The sequence below is a fragment of the Emydura macquarii genome, unplaced genomic scaffold (assembly GCF_026122565.2).
Source record: "Emydura macquarii macquarii isolate MOO-44397 ecotype Brisbane River unplaced genomic scaffold, CSIRO-AGI_Emac_v2 contig_3044, whole genome shotgun sequence".
NCBI classification, from domain to species: domain Eukaryota; kingdom Metazoa; phylum Chordata; order Testudines; family Chelidae; genus Emydura; species Emydura macquarii.
Window position 1 is genome coordinate 2,864,734 of NW_027133181.1, and position 25,179 is coordinate 2,889,912.

General features: G+C 36.5%; 1 long non-coding RNA gene across 1 annotated transcript in view; it reads right to left on the reverse strand.

Annotated features, from left to right (window-relative positions):
• LOC137141363 (uncharacterized) overlaps positions 1–25,179 on the reverse strand; it is a 128,424-nt gene that overhangs the window by 40,729 nt on the left and 62,516 nt on the right. The window lies entirely within an intron of this gene.

Here is a 25,179-nt window from a genome sequence, read left to right on the forward strand (position 1 = left end):
TAACCCACCCAATCTAACATCCCATCACAGGCCACTGGGCATATTTGCCCCTACTAGTCAAAGATCAGTTAATCAGTTAATTAGGCTGTCCCATCGTACCATTCACTCCATAAATTTATCTCACAGCTAGAGTTTGGTTACCCCAGAGAACAATCTGGGAAACTCAGCTTTTGAATAAATCTTGAATAAGTTGCTTCTATCTGTCAACCTAGAATCTTGAGAATTTATTTTCTTCAATGTTTAATAGTAAATATCACAGATCACATGGAATCATGGATACTTCAACAAGTCTATTCAAGTACTGAACAACAGATACTGCATTTTGATTCTGCCATTGAATTCCTAAATTCACCATAAATAAGTATTATTTGAATCAATGCGGAACATGGTAGGGGATATTTCTGCTCAAACTGGACTAGTTTCATCAACACATGTCATCTGGTTTGTGCTTCCCCAGTGATGCAAAATAGTCATAGACCCAGACTTCATGGCTGCTTAAACAGGTTTATGGTTGCTTTATATCAATGCAGCAGCACAAATCAGCTGAGCATAGTAGTGAATCTGGTCCACAATGTCCATACTGCTCAAAGACAATGAGAAGCGATGTCATTCTTGGAAGTTAACCTTCCTAAATTACTTTACACATATTCCCAGAGTTCTATAAATATAGATAATTGGCCAGACTGATCATTCATTTTTGTAACTAATGAAGTAATGCATTTCTCCATCACTTCTAATGAAGCAGAGGAATATAGTATTGGTAATCCTTTTAATGCAGAGCCATCAACAAAGTCAGAAATCAAACGTTAAAAACACTCTAATTAAAAGTATGATCTAAAAGGCAATATTAATGCTAATTAATAATTATTACAAAAGGTAAATGTCAACTTCCATTGTGGCCACTTTAAAAAAAAAAAAAAAAGCCTTCCAACATCACTAATACATAAACACAAAAGACTTTATGAAAATTTCAATAATTGAAAATAGAAAAGAAGCCAAAATTGTCTTTCAAGTTATAACTTTTAGATTCCACTCAAGGAACAAACAAAATTAATTTGCCTTCAAGAAGCTGGGATTTAATAGACCAAGGCAAGTAGTGCTGTCGTCTATGTATCCACTTTGAATTGTCAGGCATTTATAGAAGCACGGGCTACTGTTTCATTGTCTGTAAACTACTACATGGATATTTTTCTAGCCCTGTGTTATTTTTACATAGCTCATATGACTTTTTTTTTGTCAATATGAAGTTGTTTCAAAACTAAAGAAACTCAATAGTTTTGTTCTTCACCAGGCTTTCAAAACCTGGTGCTTCCTCCAAAAACTATCCCTATAGATTCAGTTAACTATTTGGCTTGCTGCTCCTTAACTGAATTTTACATTTTCTTGCTTTCTAATACTTTGCATTGACCCAGTCATCCTGTCTTGATGAACTCATTGCAAAAAATAAGCAAGGCTGTTGTTCTACCCACAGACAATTTGTCATGTTTTATTTTCTCCTGACTAGAAAAAAATTAATGCAGATCCCTCCTAAATTTCAAACTTCTGTGTAATTCCTATTATACAGTGAGGGTGAGAGCTGAAAAACGTTACACATTTGAAGCGATACAAGTTAATGGCACAAATTTGTGAGCTTTATTAACTAAACAATGGTTAAAAGTGATGTGTAAAATAATGAATGGACCAGTAATGAATGGACTGTTTATCTTATCTTATATAGTTAACCTGCTGCAACGTATTACTGAAACAAAGAGTTTAGTAGGAGTCCAAAATCATTAGACATTTCTGTGAAAGAAAAACCAAGCATAAACTGCTTGGTCTAGCTCAGATGTGAACTTCACCTCTCTTGATACTCTCTACTATGATGCCAACAGGACTACTCTTCCTAAGCCTGCATGGAACTGCTCCCCAGCATGACCACACAAACTGGTCATGTAATTTTAATTGAGTAATCAAAATGTGCATATGTTTACACTCAATAGCTGTGAGATCTTGTTACTATTCTAATTTCCTTATTTCATTCCTTCAGTCATGAAATCATATCTAAAATGAGATTGTAAAAAATCTTTGGGGCAAGGATTATGGGTGAAATAGAACTGAAGTAGTGGCAAAATGCCCATTGACTTCAATGGGACCAAGATTTTTCACCATGCCTGTATATTTGTTGTGCTAAACACCTAACATGCTTTTCCATGCTGTAAAAGTACAAGTAATTATATGGAAACATATTCCAGTGCTGAGTTCTGCTGCTACTGAGCTGTAGAACAGCTAACATTCCTTTTTAAACACTAATCTTCATTTAGCATCCACTGTTTTTAAAAGCCTCATTTTCTTCATCCCAAAACTATGCTGAGAGTAATTGGCTTTAGCGACCAATTTCTTTTTACAAAACTACTTCTCCTGCTACTTCCTTTCAATAGGAAATGATCCATGTGAAAGACAGGATCCAGTTCAGATTTTTAAAATAACACTTCTCCCACTTTAATGTGGAATAATTCTCAATCATTTCTGTAGCTGACGGGAAGTTGAAACCGATTCCAAGTTTTCATTCTCTTTCTTTAATTAACATTTTACCTATTCCATTTGGCCTGTCTTACGTGTAAAATTAAGAATGACTTCATTTAAATGAACATGTCCATATTATTACAAGTATGTAAACTATCTTTATTTGATGAAGTGAAGAAGTGCTAGCTTTCTTCTCTGGAAAAGTAGAATCTGAAATATATAAGGGAAATTTTTAGTCCAGTGGAAGTGAAAAGAAATAAATCTTATGTGGGAAAGGAGAGGGTTTGTTCTTAAATTTAAAGAAGTGTAGCATGAATGGGCAAGGCTACCCTTCTAAAATAGTAAAAACTTCAAGAATTAGAGTGGCTGTTTATTAATATCTTCATCTAAGCATCTTAGAAAAATCCATTGTGAAGCAGGATTTAGATCCAGAGAAAACAAGCAATAGGAAGAACAAGTGATGCATCAAGGTGGGAATGTAAAAAATTCATCCCTGGATTGGGAAAGAGTGGAAAAGGATAGAACTAAAAACAAAAAATGAGAGCCATAGTAAGCCATTCTCCAGAGACTCAAAATTAATGAACCACTCATATGACCCATAACAAATCATTCCATATTATGTCACAATAAATTCAGGATGCTCTTTTCTGCTCCTCCTAGTTTCCAGTTCTCTATGCTATTCAAACTGTATATACTGTCATAACCAGAGACCTCATCCACAACTGTCTTAACCATCTTTATTCAACTGACTGTAGTGTAGTCAGTAGCCCTATCCTAAGACGAATTAGGGAAACTCTCTGATGTTAAAGTCAGCACAACATATTGGGCCAGATCCCCAGCTGGTGAAAACCAGCAAAGCTCCATCAACTTCAATGTACACAAATATACACCATCTAAGGAAGTGGTCCATTGAAAGGTAGAGAGCCAAGGAGAACTCCAGTGGCTCTGTATCTAGCAGCCTTGTCACAGGGCACTCACTGACCTCAGGTGGTGCCTCCACTTGGCTACTTTGAGGATTACCTCTCTTTCAGGTCCAAAGCCTCCACTTGCAGTCTCCCAACCCATTGTCCTCTCTGACTGCAGGAGTTGCAGTTTCCTCTTAGTGACCTGGCTGGAGGTCTGAGTCACTATGTGGTTTCCCTTTCCAGGGTATAGAGTCTCACTGGACCCATTGTCCAGGCAATGCCACTCCATCAGTGACTGGTAAGGGAACCTAGGCCCAGCCACTGCATCACGATCCAGCTCAGAGACCTACAATGCACAGTCATGATCTGTTCAGTCCCCAGCCTGGCTGCTCTCACCCTGGGCTGTTTCCTACCCATCTTACACAGGCTTTCTTCTCCACCCTTCTCTCTTTTGAGTATGTCCTTCCCTCAGGGACAGGCTCCCAGAGTTCTACTCTTTTCCCTTGGTTCCCTCCTTCCCTCTCTAATTCACAAAGGGTGGCTACAGACTTCTTCATTGCAGCCATTTCTTTTACCAGCTTTCTGGCTTTCTGCAGGTCAGCCCACACCTGGCTCAGCTGAGCTTTATCCTTCAATCAGGGCTTCTCAGGCCACCCATGAGAGGGTTAGTCTGATCTCACTAACTGGCCCTTTATCAGCTTAACACTTTCAAGGCTGGTGTGAGGTGAAAACCCCATCACAAGCCTCAATAAAAAATTTCCTTTATGTTCATTGCAAATATATTTTGTCTCATTTCTGCCAAGGGAAGAGATGACCATGTTCCCCCACCCACACCCTGAACATATTGTCTGCTAGTTCAAGTACTCCCTGATAAGACTAGTTAAGGTACAGGGATATTGGAGAGGGTTCTGCCTCACTCTTTTACAGTCTCCTGAGGTGACTGGGACAGATTAGACTCAGTAGAATTGTGCAACATTTTCTTTTTTGTTGGAAAATGAAGATTTGGCGATACTGTGAATTCTTGTTGGTTTTGCCAAATTGTTTTGGGGAGAAAAAAACCCCAACAAATCTGGGAAAAAATCCAAATTTTGCAATTGTCTAAATAAAACATTTAAATTTGTTTCAGTTTGAAACAACATTTTGTTTTAAACTCCATTTGACTTTATTTTAAAAACTAAAAAATGTAACAAAAATCAAAATCAAAAACAAAATGTTTCATTTGACCTGGAACAATTTTTATTCAACTTTTCACAGTTGTCTGTGAACCAAAACATCTGTTATTTTCCCAGCTATACTTAGTACTGTAACATTGCAGGACTAAGCTGCTGCCACTAGGAAGAGGGAGGAGAGATTGCAAGAGAGCAATTGGCACTGCCTGGCAATTCGTGTCTGTCTTCCCAGTCTGTGTAGATGTGGCTTCAATTAAAGGCTATAAAAATGTAGTACACAGGGACTTGGTGAAAAAGAAACTAAGAGAAGACTAGAGAGTTAAACAGGAGCATTATCTGTTTCTCTGCAGAGTGTCTTAATTTTTTCTTGCACCAAGAAGTAAACTCCTTAATGCCTATTTAACACAATTTCCCTTTATACTATCCCTACATGAATAATGAATATAGATTATTATGTTAAACTTTTTGGTGTCAGCTGGTGCTAATGATTGTTAATGTTGTGTGATAAAGCTTTTAAATGGATTGAAAACAAGTGCTTCAGGGATTAGTCTTCTGTGTAAGTGTGTTTACAAACAATAAAAAGAGAAAGTGACATGTTTCCAATGAAAAAGTCAGTTCCAAATTGTTTTCATCATTGTTATTTATGCATCATTGAAAGTATGCATGATCCTCTGCAAATAAACAGCACTGCAAACCTTCTAGTCCAGGGCATCAAACTCATTTGCTATGGCGGGCCAGATTTGAATTAAATGTACTTCAAGTGGGCCATACATACCATAAATTGAAATACTACGCACAACCATTTTTATGTACTATTATATTTTATTTGCTAGATATCAGCAATATAAAAACTGCAGTAAATTCATTTCTACAACTACTACTATTTTACGATTAAAAGAATTGATCAATGATTTAGAATTATAGTACTGCGGGATGCCTCAAGACCACACTATCCCTCTCCTGCCTTTTGGAGTGCTGTGTGTCTTGCACACAATGCTCCACGCGCTGCCGTCAGAGTACACAGATCTCGTGGCAGCACGTGACACCATGATATCTCACAGCATTGTACTCTCTGGCAGCGTTGCGCGCTGTCGTGAGATCTCGCAGCGTTGTACTCTCTGGTGGCGTCGCACGCTGTCATGTCATCTCACAGTATTGTACTCTCTGGCGGCAGTGCGCAACACTGCGACATCTCGCATCAGTGCGCGAAGCTGCCAGAGATCACAATGCCACAAGATGTCGTGGCAGTGCGCGTTGCCACCAGGGACTGAACCAAAAAGGTTGGTGAGCCGTATCTGGCCCACGGGCTGGATGTTTGACACCCCTGTTCTAGTCTATACATCCTATAAGGCCAGTGCTTAATTTGTAATAAAAGATATGCTGGGGCTCAAGCAATTAGGTGCCATGGCTCAAGCAATTTTTTTACATTCATAACTGACGCAGCAAGCCTAGAAGTGCCGGGGCTCAGCCCTGGCAAGCCCTGGAACAAATTAAGCATGTATGAGGCACTGAGTCTCTTCTATGTTGTGGAGAGCCCTCAAACCCCAATGCTATGAAAGGGAAGTGACAGGAGTTGAGGGCGCTCAGTATTAGATCTGTGCAAATAACAAATATTTTGGTTTGCTGGCAATTCTGGAAAATTGAAAAAAAAAATAGCTTCAGATTGAACCAAAACCAAAATTACTTTGAAATTTTAGGTGAACTGAAAAGTAAAAAAAAAATGGTTTTAGTCAAACTAAACATTTTGTTCAATCCAAAATGAAACATTTAATTTCAATTTTGAGCACTTAAATAAGTTTTTTAATTATTTTTATGTAAAATGAAAGAAATTTCTAACCAAAAAGTCATCTTGAACAAAAAAATCAAAACATTGTTTTAAAAATGTCAGAATGAATCATTTCAGTTTCCCAGATCATTTAAAGTTTTTTTCAGCCAAAACAATTCAGTGAAACCAACAGAAATTCAAGAAACATTTTTGTGTTGCTAAATTTACATTTTCACCAAAATTTTTCAACAGAAAAATTTCAAACAGCTCTGCTCAGCACCTCTCCAGCCTGGAGCCATGGCCACCACTGCCTGCAGGGAACGTTATATTTCATACTATAGTTGTTATAATGTGGCATTGCTACAAGCCTCGGTCATGGTCCAAGTCCCCATTGTGCTAACTTGTGTACAAACAGAGAATAAAATGATAGCCCCCGACTCAAAAAGCTTACAATCTATAGGACTTCACTTATTTTCTTCTCATGCAGCTGTACTTTAAGGGCTGGTAGAACATTTAATGAAAGGCACACATGACTCTTAAAAAATCTTAAATTTAGTTGTTCTATGCAGTATTGTTGTAGCTGAGTTGCTCCCAGGATATTAGAGAAACAATAGAAATTGGTCCAATAAAATATTATACTTCACCCACCTTTTCTCTCTTACATTTAGCTGTCACATTAAACTCCTATTAAAGACTGCCCAGACCTAAGAACACCTACTGCAGTAGGGTATATGAATAAAGCTTTCTTTTCAAAACTCATACATCAGAAGCATAGCACTGTGTGTAGCTCACAAATACATTGGTGGGCCATTATGGATGGCCTCTTGGATCAATTAAAATTCAGTCTCATTTTTATACTACATCCCTCAAATCCAACTATTGAAATCACGGAGGGGAGTGGGGGAGAGTAAACGGCCTTTTGGCAGGTGATTGTAGATGGCAAATGTATGTTTAGGACACTGGAAAAATTGTGAAAAAAATTATATCGTGTTTAAAACCACTAACCACAGGATATTATCATGTGCCAAAGGGATAATGCAAATTTTTAAATAACCAGGGCATGAAGAAATGCTTGCTGCTTGCCAAATACTATCTCACTTTATTTAATATGCTGTAGCTTGTGGAAAATAAAAGATAGTTTTGAGTCATTAATCTATTCTATGCGTTTCACAGAGCAGTATGTACATATGTATTCACACATACATATATATACACACAAATACACATGCATGACACCAAAATAATGGCAATAATTAACAAATATGCTTGTTTACATTTGCTTCATTTTTTCCAGTTTAACAACATGAAGTTTTTATGTGTTTCCATGCATAGTACAATCATACTCTTCTCAGCTTATGGAGTAAAACTGTAGACAGAGGACTCAAAAATCTATAAAAATATTTGTGAGGAATGAGAAATAACTTCAGGAAGTGAGACTGACACCCTTGGAATGCAGAGATCAGGGGTCTATTTTCACTATTTTTATATAAACAAAAGTGCCTGATACAATTGCAATGGCATCATTGAAGGAGGCAAAGGGAGGGGACAGGGAACAGTTGGAGGGCTGAAACATTCACAGATTATTTGATAGTTTTCAGTATAACCCTCTTGTATTCTTCCCATCTCCATGGCAATGAAAATACCTCGGGCCTCTCAACAAGGAGCTAAGCTTGTGTCTCAGAATATTATAAACTTTGAAGAGTGATTAAAACTTCCCTACATGAAGTAAAATGAGTATTTCTAAACATTTCTTTAAAAAAAAAAAAGATGAAATAATAAAATGAGGTCAGTTCCCTGACAAAGCAAACCAACAGGGAACTGTTTCATCTTAAACATTAAGAGCCTCAACTATAGCTGGCATATAGAGATAAGACATTTACACCTCCACAGGACAGCTCATTCAAACTATTTCTTGTATACACCCCTATTGGGAGTTCACAGCAGCCACTAAGATTATTTCACTTGATTTGATTCCTTCCCCGTTCTCTATGGCTCATTTACCAAGTCTGTACAAGGATATTTATATCCTTTGGGGAGAGCTAAAGTGAGTATTTATACTCACAAAAACTAATGCCAGATAACAAAAAGTGTAGCCATTACCACCACAACAGGAGTTCCTTCACAGCACTACACAAATGATCTGACCAAGACTATCTTCTAGGGCAAGGAGGTGAAGCAATTTTCCATGCTACCTTAATACCTTTCCCATATCTCTGAACGGACAAGGGCCAAATGCAGGATAATGACCCTACAAAAGGGACACAGAAAAACAGTTGCAGAGGCATCTAAAAAAGTCAATAGGTGAAGAGCTTTAGTACGCATGACATCGTTTATAATCTCAAGTTACAGAGGCCAAAATTGTCACATTGACTCCACTGAAGAGGTTTAAAAGTTGATTCCTCAACATATAAATGTATCCTAAACCCCATAATGGAGCAAAAAATTCAAAACCAGAAGTGTCACGTCAGTCTGTTTAACTTGTACTTCAACCCAGCATTATCTGAGCACCTCACATATATACATTTGTAGATTTGCACTCCAATATTTGATTTGTAAATATAATTGTTTTACCTGTGTGTGAATGGCAAGATCTATACATGAACCAAATCATTTCATAGGTAAAATAGCAAGCTAAGAGACACAGTCGATGAGGTGACATCTGTTGGCAAAAGAAACAAGCTCTCAAGAACTTCATGAGTGCTGTATAGGTCAAAAACTTGTCTCTTTTGCCAACAGAAGTTGGTCCAATAAAAGATATTATTTCATCCACCTTGTGTCTCTAATATACTAGGACCAACATGACTACAACTCTATAAACAAGTTAAGAGATGAACAGTTCAGCCTTATAAAGGGCTATCTAATTAATTTAAGGTATTTATAAGAGGCACACTTTAAAGTTCATTCCACTTCCTGTGACGTTCCCTATATTTAAAATGGGGAATACTGCTGGTATTGTTAATATCGCTAACAAATGAAATATTATTGAGTGTGCCCACTGAACAAAGAGCCAAGTGTTTGAAATAAGTGATAACTATAAAAAGATCCACATTAGAAAAGAGTAAGCCATTTAAGCAGTCAATTAAAATTAGACAAAATTAGACTTGTCTTAGTTCTTTCTCTCTGGTTGAAAGCTGTCATGTGTTAGGTTACAAACCCTAAAAGAAAATGACAAATTAGCACTAAGCAGCTAACTTAATGTGATTTATTTCATTTAAATGGCCAATCTTTTTTAAAGATATTTTTCAAAGATAAAAACATCTTTCTAACACTGATATTTTTCCTCTGAGTAGGCATTTTTATCTGTGAATGGTTTTGGATCAGCATTAATTATAATTATTTTTCTTCTTAAAAATAAGAAATTATTGATTGTACTGATGGAAAAAAATGTTTTAAAGTCTAACCATTAAAGGATGTGAATTCACTATATTTGCAAATTAAAGCAGCACTTTGTAGCTATTACCACGCACACTTTGAGCCAATAGTTTTTGGACATTTACAAACATTGTATTCGCTACAAGAGGCACCACATTCTTTTCCCAGAATATAGTGTAGATATAGGGTAAAGTTAAAGTTAGGATAGGTTCAAAGATGTTAAAAATAAGGACAATATATATAAAATATATTCAGTCAAGACAAATGCTAGTGAATATAGTGGTGGTGAATTAACCCAAAAAATTGTTTCAATGGAAAGGAGGCACAAAACTCATCTGTGTTTAAAATGAACTATAGATAAGGGCAGGGGCTGACATTTTCTATATAGCACCTAGCACAATGGGAGCCCAATCCAGTTGCATAAGTAGTCTGATCAATAGGAAGGTCATACTCCCTTTTTATTTAGCTCTAGTTCAATGGCACCAGGAATACCACGTTTGTTCCTTGGAAGCCTCAGTAGCAGAAAGAGAGAAATCAGAGATCAATCATAATAACTGAGGTGCTGAAGAGACTAATTTCTGAGGAGAGATTTTTTTCAAACCAAAAAATGAAGAATGTAGCTAAATGATGACTAGTGTGTGGAAATAAATACTACCTACCTATATCTGAACAGTGTAAATATCAAAAGAGAGAAGATTAGAAGTCTGCAATAAAATTTGCTTTCCCCACACAAGCCTTTACCCTAGTGATAGACAGCTGTTTTTTGGGAATTGAGCATTACATCAGATAAACAATGAAGAAAAAAGACTTCTTGTTATGACTGAGAATAATGAAATCTCTCTTAACTAGGAATTCAAAAACTGGTTTCAGAAATGCAATATTGGAAAAGGATGAATGGCAGGGAAAGGATTTCAACTAGCTGGAAATTCTTGAGAGAAAATTGAAGCAAATTCTGGACATGCTGTTTCTTTTGTGAGATTAGATGTCGTTATGCCTTTATTTTATTTCTGTTTCACAGTCCTTTCTAAAAGAATTTAGTGCAGGGAACTTCCTTCCTTTTATTTGAATAACCATTTAAAATTCTACATTTGAGATGTTCTTCTTTTGCTGAATATTTTGGGCTCTTTCTGAGCTTTAGCTGGTTTCAAAGGGAAAGTGTGATATCATGGTGAGTGTATGGGATCAGGAGGTCTGTGTTCCATCTTCAGCTTTTACATTAATTCATAGTGGCCTTGAATGAGTCACATAGGGACAAATTCTTAAATGAAACCTCTGACTTTGGATGCCAACATTTAGATACATGGATCCAGATACACAAAGGAGCCAAGTACACATTTAGACATCTAAATTTAGGTCAGATTTTCAGAAATTATCAATATCTGGAAGTTCTCACTGAAATCAGTGTGCTGAGATTTTTTGGAAACCTGGCCGTATATTTAAGGTGCCTAAATGATAGCTGAGCTCCTTTGAAAATCTGCCGTCTAGAGATTGATTTCTGAACAGGTGAGCACCCAGAGCTCCCATTAGCTGAGAGACTTTAGCACCATTGAAAATCAGGCTCCCTTTGTTTCAAACGGGCATCCAAAAATGGAGACATCCAAAATTAGAGGTCATTTTCAAAAATGCACATCGCATACTTGTAAAGTGGGATTACAATTCTCATACCTCAGCAGGGTGGTGTGGAGCTTTATGTATTAATGTTTTTAAAGGGATCTAAAACCTCTTGATGAAAGACATTATAAAGAGCAAATTACTATTATTACTAATTGTATGGAACTCTATAATCCTTATGAATAGTGCTGAAAAAATACACCATCGTGATTAGAGCTTCAGAACACTGAGGTCAAATTAATTCAATTGTGTTAGTGGAAATGTAACTTTATTCTTTGGGAAAATGGTGAAGAAAGGAGTCTTGCACTGTGCACTGTAGGCTGTCTCTGGCCATGAACCCTTTTATACTAAAACAAAAAAATGCTTCATTACTTTGAAAACCATCTATTTTTTTAATTAAAATATAAACAAAAAAGCCAGTGGCAATCCAGTGTTCACTTTAAAGAGCAAGAACATCAACCCCAATTTCATGTTATTTTAGAGGTTATTTCTAAATATTTTGGGTTTTTCTACTCATGCATTTTCTTCATTTAGTCATTGCACTGCACAATGCATTGCACAATGACTGTGGCACAAAACGGGGTCTTGCCATTATATATACAGTAAATAGCTGTCCTCACTTTAGCTTACCCCGTAAATGCAAACATTCTGAGAACTGAAATGGATGCTTCACAACCATTCTATTTTTCTCATATCCCACTTATGCAATAACTAGTTTGCCTGTTCTGTACCAATGTAAATTGGATCTTCAAAAGAAGAAACTAGTCTTTTGAAATATGTCGTTTTTCTCTACAGGTTTCTAATTAAAATCTCCAGGATTCATATTTTGACTCATTGTTCCAATCTCTTTTGCAGGGCAGAATGTGATACCAAAATATGTATTTTCCTGTGAAGAAGATAAAAAACAAGTCTAAAACGAGACCAGTAAAACATTTATTTTATTAATGAATCTCAGCCGTTATTTAGCACCTTAGATCTGAGAATCTCAACACATTTAACAATCATTAATTTGCCTCTGAATCAAAACCTCCTTGTGAGTGATGAGTATTATATCTATTTTACAAATGGGGATCTGGATTAACAGACAGAGATGAAAAGACCTCTGTGTGATGGGTTACTCCGCAGCCTGGGCTGTGGGACCACTGAGCCCACTGTCTCACCAGGAGAGGGAGAGGGCTGCCTCTCACACTATGATGCTGTGTCAAGTCACAAACCTTTGGAAGGTACTGCACTGACACAGACATTCACAGGCAGGAACACACCCAGCTGAGTTACGTGATTGCTTTTCCCAGCCACTCAATAAACCAACAATAGAGAGGCTTCAGCCAATTCCCCACAGCTCTCCAGCCTTGCACCCCAGAAATGTGCCATCTTGCACTGGTCAGAAGCCTGGCCAATGTAAATTCATTACCCAGTCTGCCCCTCCCTCAACGTGGAGAGGACATACACTAACCTTTGTAAACTGAGCTGAGATTTCCCAAGCACTTCAACCAAAACACCCTATTTTAGGTAAAATATAAAACAGATATATTAACTACAGAAAGAGATTGTTAAGTACTTTTTGAAAACATCAAAATGAAAATGGTTTTGGAAATTCCAAAAACTATTCTGAAGTTTATTTTTAGTTTTCCAATTATCTCTATTTCCAAGCTATATCCAATTCCATTTCATTTTAGGTTCTGTTTCTAACTGAATAATCACACAGTCAACGCACTTAAAACTCCGTAAGCACAGCTTTCTGTATCTTCTTTCAGTGCTTTCAGCCATTCAAAGCCAAAACCCTTCACCCTTTCTTCTAAAGCAGAAATCAACATGCACTTAATATATATATTAACCTATATGTTGTAATTCTGACTGCCTTGGATCTTCCAGTAACCATACTTTAGAGCAGTTGTTGCTTCTTCCGTGAACACTCTGCCATTCTGAGACCACCCCTCTGCAGCCTCCCATTCACTTCTAGGCTAACGTTTTGGATGTTCTAAGATTATACATTCTGTCTGCCGCTAGCCTCAATTTTTTTAGTTTGCCCACTCAACAATTAACTCCCACTTAGCCTGCTTTGGGTGTGCACACATCTTGCTCCCTTATTCTGTTGCTGATTGATCATTCAAAGCTATAAGCCTACACTCTTAAACATTCAGGGCCCACTTCTGCAATATGTTGACTACAGGGACGCAGCATAGCCAAGAGGATATAGCACTGGACTGGGAGACAGGTTACTATTCCTGGATCTGCCACTATCTTGGGGGTGACATTGAGCAAGTAATTTAATCTTTCTGCACCTTTGTTTCCTCACCCAACCTTTACCATGTCTGTTTTAATTGTAAGTTCTTCTGGGAAGGAACCATCTCTTAGTAAGTATTTGTACAGTGCCTAACACACAATGGGACCCCAATCTCCATTGGAGCTTTGAGGTTGGTGTAATAGAAATAATAACTTTCTACAACAATAGATAGGGGACACTAAATCTCACAGAATTTAATGCTTTTTATAATAAAATAATAATAATAATAATTTATCATTTTCATAAATATTTTCTCTCTGGTTTGGTAAAAATGTAAGGCCTAAAAGACCTAACAAACTGGAATCACAGAACAGTGGAAGTTGGGGAAGGAAAAGATATACATTAAGACATATAGTCTACTATTGAAGGTGCAGGATTCTTCCCTACAGAGTATTTTTAATAAGAGTAAAAACTGCAACTTTCCAATTGAATCCAAAAGGGAAATTTTCAAGTTTTCTTTTTTGTTTTTTTTCAGGGGGTGGGAATGAGGTTTCTTGAGTTTGTTTTGGGGTTTTTTTGTTTTGGTTTGTTGGGATTTTTTTGTTTGGTTGGTTTTTTTTGTTTTTTGTTTTTTTGTTTTTGTTTTTTGCAGTTGAGCTGATTCACTTTTCTACACCCCAGGGAGGGTTATAAATATAAACAAACTATATATCAAATGTTAAGGGAAAAGTTCAGGGCAAGCAGGTGAAGTACCCATGGCTATGTGAAAAAGAGAAAACAATGAGCATGCAAGATGGATTTTCACATACAGCATCCCAGACTCTCAGCTACTGTTCCATCCCCTTTGCTCAGAACAAATAGTGGAATGGGGAATCCAGCTGCACTGGTATAAAGCCAGTAAAACCAGTCAGAGCTGGATGGGGAAAAGGTTTGTCCCACAAGAATTCTTGAGATTTTGAAAATTTGTTCCATCCTAAAATGATACAAAAAAATCAAAAATCTCAAAAATGTTTGCAAACAGAAAATCCAAGAGAAAATTTTATTAGGATCAATTGAAATGTTTTGTTGTAATCATTTTGAAACATCATATTTCAAAATTTGACCTTTTATATTTTTAAACTATACTTTACTATACATACTATAGCTTACATTTCAAAACAAAGTCATTTTGACCCCCCAAAAAGTGAGTTTTTCATTTCAAAATATATAAACAAAACATTTCAACAATTTCAAATATTTTTTTTCAATAAAAAAATCTAAATGGGAAATTTGTCAAAACCAATCCTTTTCTGCAAACACTTTTGATATCAAAGAACTGGCATTTTCTGATCAACAAATATTTTTTTGAAAATTTCCAACCACCATATATGCCAGTTTCATGCCCTTCTGGTACAGGGAGCATGTCAAGCTCTGAGTGTGCTGACAATGGTGTAGAGATCCAGTACACTACTTCTCGGCTGGTATATTGACCCTTAATGGCCATGGGCAGCTGTTGTAATTTAAGGTAGGCCCTAGGCTGCTCTAATTTATATTACTACCAGGACATGCACAGTCTGAGAATTAGGGATGGAACTATTTTCTTGAAAGTTCCCTCTTCTCTTCAGAGCTGAGCATATTTTGGCAAAGGGGACAATCTGACTCAGAATATTTAGAATAGGTTACAGATGTAAATAAGATGGGTGGTATAAAAGATGACTGAAAGAAACATATTAAATGTAAGGGTTAAAAAAATAAAGTAAAATAGATGGAGAGTTTTATTATTTATTTTCATTGTGGCCATGCCCGAAGTCCTCAGTCAGAACTGAAACCCATTCTTTTCAAACACAAAAGAAGACCTGGTCCCAGCCATGAAAAATGTATAGTCTAATGGAAAATACTTTACCTAACAGACCAATGCTTCTCAATCTGGTTAAAATTAGCATACTATGCAAATCTTACATGTCATATAATGAATGTATTATTTTCATTCACATCAAAATAAAAAGTGTTAATAGTTTAGTTCCCTTCAGGACCAATGAGTTTGATGTGCACTCAAATAATAGCTGAACTAATAATAAATGTTAAAACCTTAACTGCTGTTTCTTTAGCCATTTAAAATGATACTGGATATATTTAGAAGTGCCTTTGGAGCATAATATTTAACATTGGAAAATGTTGGCTTTGTTATCTTTCTCAATGTGGCACCTCATTTCAGAAGTTTTTGCAATGCTTAATGCGTACTAAGGTGCCAGGCAGGTTGGAAAGAAAGTACGGCACTTTATTAATTGTATATCCAGTCAGCTCAGTCAGACTCTGGTCAGGTTTTTGGAAAAATCCAGCTCACATTGGCCATGCTCAGAAGCTTACCACGAGTAGAATATTATCATGTCACTTCCATAGCAGGCGCTATGTCCTGTAACTAGCATAGTCACTTTCATAACTGTACCTTGATACTTAACCTTATATCCCCTTTATTAACTACTTTTACTTCTCTAAGACAACAACGAGATCTAGATTTTGCATTTGATTTTCTGAATTTATTTTTTGATGTATAAAAGTGACACTTGGTCAGAGTCAGTGCAATTATGCAGCTAAAATAGCTTATGTTGGTTATTCCAGCTAGTGTATGTAGAATACATCACAGTCAGGAAGTACATGCCTCGATACTTTTTTTCCCCTTGGGATAATATGAGCATCTGAACTATTGAGATAGACGACTAAACCCTCTCCCATTTTATGAAGGATGGGTGTTGCATTTTAAATCACTAGCCTGGGCCTCAACAGATTTCAGGTCAATCCTTGGCTGCAAACAACTGCAATGGTTTCACCTTCCGCACACAACTCTAGAAATAATTAAGATTCGCACAGGCTTTCATTAAAGTCAAGCAAATAATTCATTATCACAATAAAACAAATATGCATCATTTAATGAAAACAATAAATAAATTGTAATCCCTCAGCAATTTGAAAACTTAAACAGTAGCTATTCAGTTATATTCAACTATGCACAGCAGCCAGATAATTACTTCTTCAAAAGAGATTTAAAATCAAACCTAAAAAAAACCAACAAAAAACTCATTCTAATCTTTTATTCCTCTAGAATAAATTCCTCTGCAGACAGATTAAATCTATTGTGGTTATCATTTTTTGTACTATTCCAATTTGAAAATAAAGCCATGATCCTATATCTTAACAACCTCCTTTTCTTTTATTCTGAAATATACTTGGATTTACTTAAAAGAGAAGTAAACATATGGTCTGTTAGATTAAATGGGGAGGAGGGGAAGGATAGATTACTACTGAAAATAATGTATTTCTCATTGTGTCATCTGTACAGTAGTTGAGTAACAAGTAAACAAGGTTGCTTGGATTTTTATTGACTACTATACTTTAGGATTAAAGAACAGAGTGTGAAGAAGGGATTGTTGAGATAAATAAGGAATGGAAAATCTGACCCAGAATTGAGGGGGAGGCAGTGTTAGGAAGTTCTTGACATGTATGTGAAATATAATTCCTCAGGTAGCAAAAGAATTTGGCTAGTGACATCAGTTCTGTACTTCAAATGCAAGTTAGGATTTCAATCCTGGCTATTCTTTTAACCAGCACTAAGACAAAATATAGGTATGGCATTTCTAAATGGATTATATCAATCAAAATGGATTTTCTCTTTTGTTAGGTGGAATAGATTTTTCTCTCAAGATGGGAAGAAGAGAAAGCAGCTACTGATCAGTTGCTATATTGTGTTTCTGGGCTTGAAGGTAAAAGCATTCCATTGAAAAGAGAAGTAACAGTGGCAACCTCAGATATACTTGTACCCCTTCGAGAATTTCCTTGAAAGGTGTTGCTCTAGAGGAACTAGTAACATCTTTCAGGGAGGCAGAACAATTTAACAATATGAATGCTTTGAGATTCTCCTTTACCTAGCAGAGTTGATCTTTCAAAAAGCCCTGGAAATTTAAATAGATAATGAGAACATCCAGTTACATTTAATAGAATTTTTTTTAAATAGGAAGGGCAATAAACCCACCTGCCGCAAGGCATAAACCAACCTCTGACTGAAGGGGATTAAGAAATAATGGAATAACCTCCATAGAGTTAAGGTATTTCTTGCACTTTTTTTCTGAAGCATCTGTACAGCAGGAGACAGGACACTGGACTAGACCATCCAGTTACCTGATACAATATGCCAATTCTTATGTTCTGAGGTATTTTTAAAAGTTCATCTTAAGTAATTACCATGGTAAATGGAAAAAAAAATAGTTTAAACTTGTGGAGGGGAAGATTTTACATTCTAAATAGAAATGAAACTTCAGGAAGTGCCTTTGTCAGTCCAAGTAAGTCTTTGACAGTAACATGTAACCTCTGTCCTTGACCCAGTAAGTCTAAACTGTGCTTTAATTGGTCTGTCTGCAGAGCTATGAAAAATTTCTCCTTGTGTACTGTAAAATAAAATGTATATATTTCATACAGCTGGGAAACTGAGTATCTGCTATTCAGAACTGCTGGCAGCACAACAGAGCATTTGTCTTGTTAAGCCCCATGAAGCCATCCCTTTTTTTCCAGCCTGCATTTAGGTGCACTGAAGAAGCCAAAATATAAAAGTAAATAAGAGGGCAGCATAGTCACTGGAAAACTAGAAAGACATAAATCATTCTTAGCAGAAGTGTAATGTTGAGTGGAAATACTGCTAACCTCTCAGATTTGGATTTTTTTTTTAAACCAGGCATTGATGAATCTGACTTTTTTTCTTGGTGTGCAGATTTTTCTCAACACTTCTTCTCTGCATTCACCCACAAAGCTGGTACCAAGAGATCAGATGGACTTTCTAAATTGGTTTGTAATTAAAACTTAATACCAACCAAGGCCTTGTTCATATGACAATCTATTTATATGATCAAATATATACCCAAAAATCGAGGGAACTATATGGATAAAGTATGCTAAATGAACTTGCTTCATCCATAATTTGCACCACTTCCTGACTCAATGCAAGAATCAACTCATTTACTTATCACTTTGGCACCAACTACCAATATTTGAACTTCTTTGGGTAGATATTGGGATATGTTAGATATATGGAGCATATTCATAGAAAGAAACTTGAAAAAATGTTTAAAGGTTATAAGAGGCAAATAGTAGTGTATAGTATGCATGTGTACCATACTGAACATAAGATTTTCAAGGAACCCATATACTCTCACCACTAAAAACTTTGTACTCTTTGGGCCTGATCCTGCAAACACTTATTACCAAGTATTACCATGGTATTTACTACTATGAATAATCCCATTGAAAGTTTGGGAATTTTTAACTGGTGGATCTGTGTAGGCATCAACCCACAAGCCAAATCCTTTTCTGCCTCATCCTCCTTCCACCAGCAAACCAGCTCCCATGGCTAAGGAGTGTCAAGCATTGGGGTAGAGAGACCTCCCTTCACAGTCTTTTCACAGCCTTCTTCCCTGCAGCAGACCACATCAAATCCACTGTTTTAATCTACATTTTAGCAGACCTCCAGCAATTCCCTTCCCTCCCCCTGCTTTAAAACAGGAGTATTTTGTACAAGAATCAAAGAATTTAGGATCATGGAGAGAGAAATGTTTTGAAAGCGCTATTTCTCTCCCATCTGTACTGCCCCTTAAGCTTAGAATGCCCTCCCTGACCTGATTCGTAAGGCTCCCTCTCCTCCTTTAAATTTCTAAGACCCTCTGCTTCTCAGACACCTACAAGAAATCAGACAACTATTAATGGTTAGATTGAATGCAAATATCCCTCATGATGTGGAATTGATGACTGTATGCTTCATTTGTAGTAATATTTAAAAAAAAAATTCTATCTAACTGATGTATATTAGTATTGCTTATATTTTGATTCTTCCATATATCCCTTTATTTGCTGATGACCAGGGGGAAGGAAATGGAACTGAAAACACGTGTCTTTCATTGTCCTAAGCATCCTATAATGCTTGTATATTTTATCCTGCTGTTTCTTGTTTTGTTAGTGGGTAAGCTCCTCAGGGTAGGAACTATCTCTCACTATGTATTTGTACCAGAACTCTGTGGTGCAGATCCTGAATGGGGCCTTTGAGCATTACTGTAATACCAGTGATAACAATATTCTGCAGAAACTAAGCACAGCAACCCTCTGGATCTCAGTTTCTCCATCTGTAAAATGGGAATGTGAATAAATTTACCAATCTCACAGGTGTTGTGCATGGACTAAGTAATATTTGTAAACTACTTTGAATAAGTGCAAACACCTGTGCAGGTGTAAAAACATTTTTACTTGTATAGTCAATGGTAGTACTCCCAGGAATAAAGTTGCATATGCAAGTTTTTGCAGAATTAGGGCCCAATTTCTGAATCTTAAGTCAGCAGATAGAATATTTCCATAAATTGGAAGAGAAAAATTTTCACCTGGGAAACACTGCTAACATCCTGTAGAAATGAAACTTCTTTTTTTCCACTTGTAATTTAAACTTGCTTGGCAGTAGAGAGCAGAAAAATAGAGTCCAAAGGAGTCCTGTTAACTGAGAAATCTCCCAAAGACAACTGAGGGATTTTCTGACAGAAGCCTGATTACCGCATTTAACTTCCTACACAGAACTGAAGTAGCAATGGAGGTGATAAAAATATCAGACTTAACATTCTCTCTCCCATACAGAACTCAGCACTGAGTGAGAATACAGTATTGTTATGGTGAGAATGGGACAAGCGATAATATAAACCATCCCACTGATCCTGGCTGGAACTCATTTACCACTGTCTAATATGGAGATGTAAACCACTGATATTAATGCACCTTGGGTGATCACTGTGAAATGCAATCTTTGGTCCAATTTGTTATACCTGCATTATATTAATTAGCTACATGATTCAGAAATAAATGATCTTGAAAACTAAGTTTAAAAAAAACCTGGAAGTACAAACCCCATTTGCTTTGGAGCATCAAATATAAAACCAGATGTTATTGCCAGATGTCAATGACTTATTTTTCATAAGCCATGATTTACAGTTATGTACTCTCCATTTATCACTGCAGATGGGAACACTTAATTTGACAGCTTTGGTTAATAGCCAGTTTCAACATTAGCACTTGTTTTTGAAATTTGATGTACAGTGATGTGATAAAACTGCCTGTAGTGAAAATACTGTTATATCACTTCTGCACCTCAGCATTTACAAACAATGCTTTATGTCTGTGTGTAAGTTATATATATTTTGTACACATACATAAAAGTATCTGTGTATAATACTCAACTACAAATACACACACATATGAATGTATATATATAAAAATTATATCTCAACAGACATCCTACATGTAGTCCCCTCATATTGCAAAAGACTGATCTTAGAATTGCTGAAGCTATAGTAGGCCTGATCCTGCATTCTTTTACATCCAAAATATTTTCAGTGAGTGTTTTTGATGCAAAAGCAATGCAGGGTCAGGCTGACTGTATTACTACTGTATGCCCAGTATAAACCAATTAATTCAAATCCAGAACCCATATTTTTAGTAGATTCTAGATCTAGCAAAACAAGTTCTCCCATTCCCCAGTATATCTGTTTCCTTTCTAGGTAAAGAAAAAATCTACAGGGAAGATCTTCAGCTGGTGTAAATTGGCCCATATTCATTGACTTCATTACTCATTAAAAAACAAATAGTTCTGGAGCCAGAGGAATGGTTCCATTACAAATCAAGTAGTGGATGTGATTCAGCGCTGACTTGAGCCACAAACCTCTGATTATTCCAGTGCAAGGTTTTCTTTGAGCAGCAATCAATAATCATGTGACAAGTGTGTGATAAGACCAAATTCATTTTCAAAGTGTGACATGAGCCAAAATTTGATTCAACAAATTGCATACAAAAGGCAAGTGCACTATTTCTACTATGACATCTCAGGGCTGGATTATCTTATCCAGACTGCAAAACATATTTTTTGGCTAGGGATCATACAGCTCCAAATCCAGAGGTTAATTTTAGAATATGGTCAAAAGAAAGAAAGAAAGTGTAGCCCTAAGAATACTGTAATGTGTGTACGTGTAAAAATTTGGGGCCATTGATTTTTGACAACTTCTTATTGCAAGGTGAAGAACTGTACAGCAAGCTAATATGACAAGAGATTGAGAAGGCCAAGAGGTGGTACTGTACCATGCATGCCATCATGTAGCTGCTACATCTGCAAGCATGGAAAGTGGGGAAGAATCACAAAACATTATGCATGGGATAGCTCTCTGTTGTTGACCTGCTACATCAAGGGACACGAAAAGATGAGTTGTATATACCAGTACATATAGCCTTCATCTCCCACATCCCTTTTCCTTTCCCTGACATGGAGTAAATCTGTCTGCTTTCACAGCTCCACCAACATGCCAGCCACAAAGATGGCTTCAGATCATTTCTGTTTTGACCACACCATCTCTGCCACCTGCCACTGACCTAAGCGAATAACATGTCATAAGTGGAGCTGTTGGGAATTTTCTGTATAAGTTTTTGTTTTTGTTTTGTTTTGTTTTTACAGAAAATGTGGTTTCCCTAGGAAAATTTAGATTGTGCCAAAATATTTTCATTTTCCTGATGGATAATTGAAATTAAATATTTTGTTTCAGACCAATTATTGCTTAAGCAAAATTTTGGGTCAGTTCAACATTAATCTTTCTCTGCTTGAGATGCCACAATGTCACATGGGAATTATAGTTCAGATACCTTATGTCCCCCTCTTCCCCTATGTGCAGGGCTCCCTGACTGGATTACATCAACCCATGATGCATTGCTGTCTGCCCTCTGAATGAACCACCATGATGTACCATTGTAGTCTCATGACTTGTGGTGCATCATGGGAGAAGTCGTCCAGCTGGGGAGCCCAGCCCATATAGGAGAATGGGAGCATGAGGTAACAAAAGAACAACTTCCATAGTTCAATGTCAAATTGAGCCACAATTAAATGTACTGATTTGGGAACATTGAAGTCTCAGAACTTTTTGTTCCAAGAAATGGCAATATTTTGACTTTTGATTCCAGTTCAGGACAAAAACAAATGTTGAAATATCAGAATATCCTATGGAATGGAAATTCTTATTTTCAACCATTTCTAGTCATAAATTAGTATATTATTTTTGGCAGATACCAGATCCCTCTATGTTAATTTGAATGAAAGAGGTTTTTGGCCACTCATTAGCATATTTACAGACACTGAAAAGAGATCAAACTTCAGGTATTACATTTTTGCTGATATTGTGTTCTGACCTCATGTTGCCCAAAGGAAGAAGCCTTTTTGCATTAAATGGAACTTTTGGCTTCAGTTGTTCTGTTCTGGAGAAAGGCTTACTGTGCTCTTATATCTGGCGAGACTATTGGAGCAACACATCCAGATTTAATTAACATTTTAACAAATACAGGCAGAGCAAATGAGGTAACAGAAAGTAATAGCCCCTCTTTTCATAGATATTTCTAGCATTTAGCTCATTAGTCATACAAAGCTATTTTTCCTGTCACTAACCCATGTTTTTATTTGTACAACCGTAACAATCCCAATGTCTAAATAAGCTTCCTTTCTCAGAGTGGCTGGGAAACGGGTCTGCTAATCTCAGTCTACAAGTTCATTACCAAACAAAGTTCCAGCATCTTTTCTAGTGTCTAGCCAGAATCTCAAGTTTCATGCACCTTTCACTACTTCTTGTTTATGGTATTCTTCAGTAAACCTGGCTTTTATAGCCTTTTGTGGGCTGAGGGGGGGCTTGGACATATTAAGTTACATAGTTATGTGTAATTGGAATTGATTAAACAGCTGCTCAGAGACATAATTTTGGGGTGAAAATGTAAAACAACATTTACAAGCTAGTGATACACAGAACATCACCAGTAAGACAACCTGATACTGATGTAATTCCAGGGGCCACTGCTGTTTGCTTTATAGTTTATATGAGAAAGAAAAATATATTTTCTCTGTCACCAATTAAAAAATAGCTGGATAAAGAGTAAGATCTGATTAAAGTGACTCCATCACCTGCATGACAGCTTAATAAGAATGGTTATTTATATAGTGTTTTAGATATGCAAAACATTGCATAGATATTAACCATTGATCCTCACGACACCCCTGAAATGTAGATGAGTAAGTGTTGTTTACTTCTGGGGAAATTGTAAAAGGGCTCTGGTGGCTGCTGCAACCAAGTAGGTTCAAGGATGCCAATTACCCTCCAGTTCCTACTCAGGATTCCACAACAATATTCAAAGAGAAAAAGGAAATCTGACCTGTCCAAGGCTTCCTAGGAGTGGTTTAAACTAGTGTAAATGGCAGATTCTCTGTAATTTGAAATCTTTAAAACACGATTTAAGGACTTCAGTAACTCAGCCAAAGTTTGTGGGTCTATTACAGATGAGTGGGTGGGTAAGGTTCTGTGGCCTACAATGTGCAGGAGGTCAGACTAGATGATCATGACGGTCCCTTCTGACTTTAGAGTCTATGATTCTATAGCTTTTTCATAATGTTTCAACATGGAGAAGTTTGGATTGACCACTAAATCTGACAGATTTGCAGAATCCAAATTCAGGATCCTTTAGCTTACTCATGAAAATGGGTCACTTAAGCTTGCTGGAGGAAAACTTCAAACTTCCTCTCATCCTGGCATCTTTGTGTTGGCAGGATGTGTGCCCTTGCTAACAGAAATTTGCCATATTCACATATGGAGACTCAGTAACCCATGCACCCCATGGTAAAACTGAGATTAATATATGGGATGCCTTTAGTGTAGCAAGTGCCAGAAGATTTTAGAGGGGCAAAAGAATTTTGAAAAGGTAATCTAACATTAACATGAATATCTTGCCCAATTTGACTAACAGGAACAATCTATACATATTTCTGGGATTAACTCAATTATTATTTTTTGCTTTGCAATTCATCTTTCATGGATCTAAAACATAAATACTTATACCATTTTTCCAATAAGCCCTTCATGCATGACTTAAAAGTGCATTCTCTTAGAATTTACAAAGACAATAATTATGTTAGATACAGCAAACAGAATGGGAGGTGAAATATAGGTAAGCATGAGGCTTATCTGAAATTTAACTACAAACCTGAGAAAACATGCTTTTAGTCTGTTTATATGCTTAGCTTGCCTAGCACGAGGAAAGTTGTTGCACTCACTAGTCCTTAATAAACAGTGAAAAAGATATTATTATTATTGTTTCACTAATGACGGACACCTGCTGTCAGCATCTATTTGGGGTAAGATGTTATTATGTTCTTTGAAAGGGAACTGTAGATAGTATTCATTAAAACAGTTCCTTTCATCAAAGAACTATAGACAGTATTCATTAAAAGTGTATTGACAGTGAAGGACACTCAAAACTCTCAGCATTTAGCAGACTTATGAGTGACATAAATTGTTCACTCTGTCAGTTATGTGTATTTTTCCTGAAAGGACACCCAACATATCCTTTTAGGAAAAAAATCATTGAAACACTTCAGCAATGAAAGTGAAGATAAAAATGGAAATAGTGAAGGGCTTGAATTCTGAATATTCTCCCCTCCATATTTCACTTCATTATAGATTTTTCTCCAAACTGCACTGATGAGAACTGATCTTTTTGCAACCTACAGAAAATCCAAAAGTAGTCACTTTTACATTCATTACACATAAAACACAT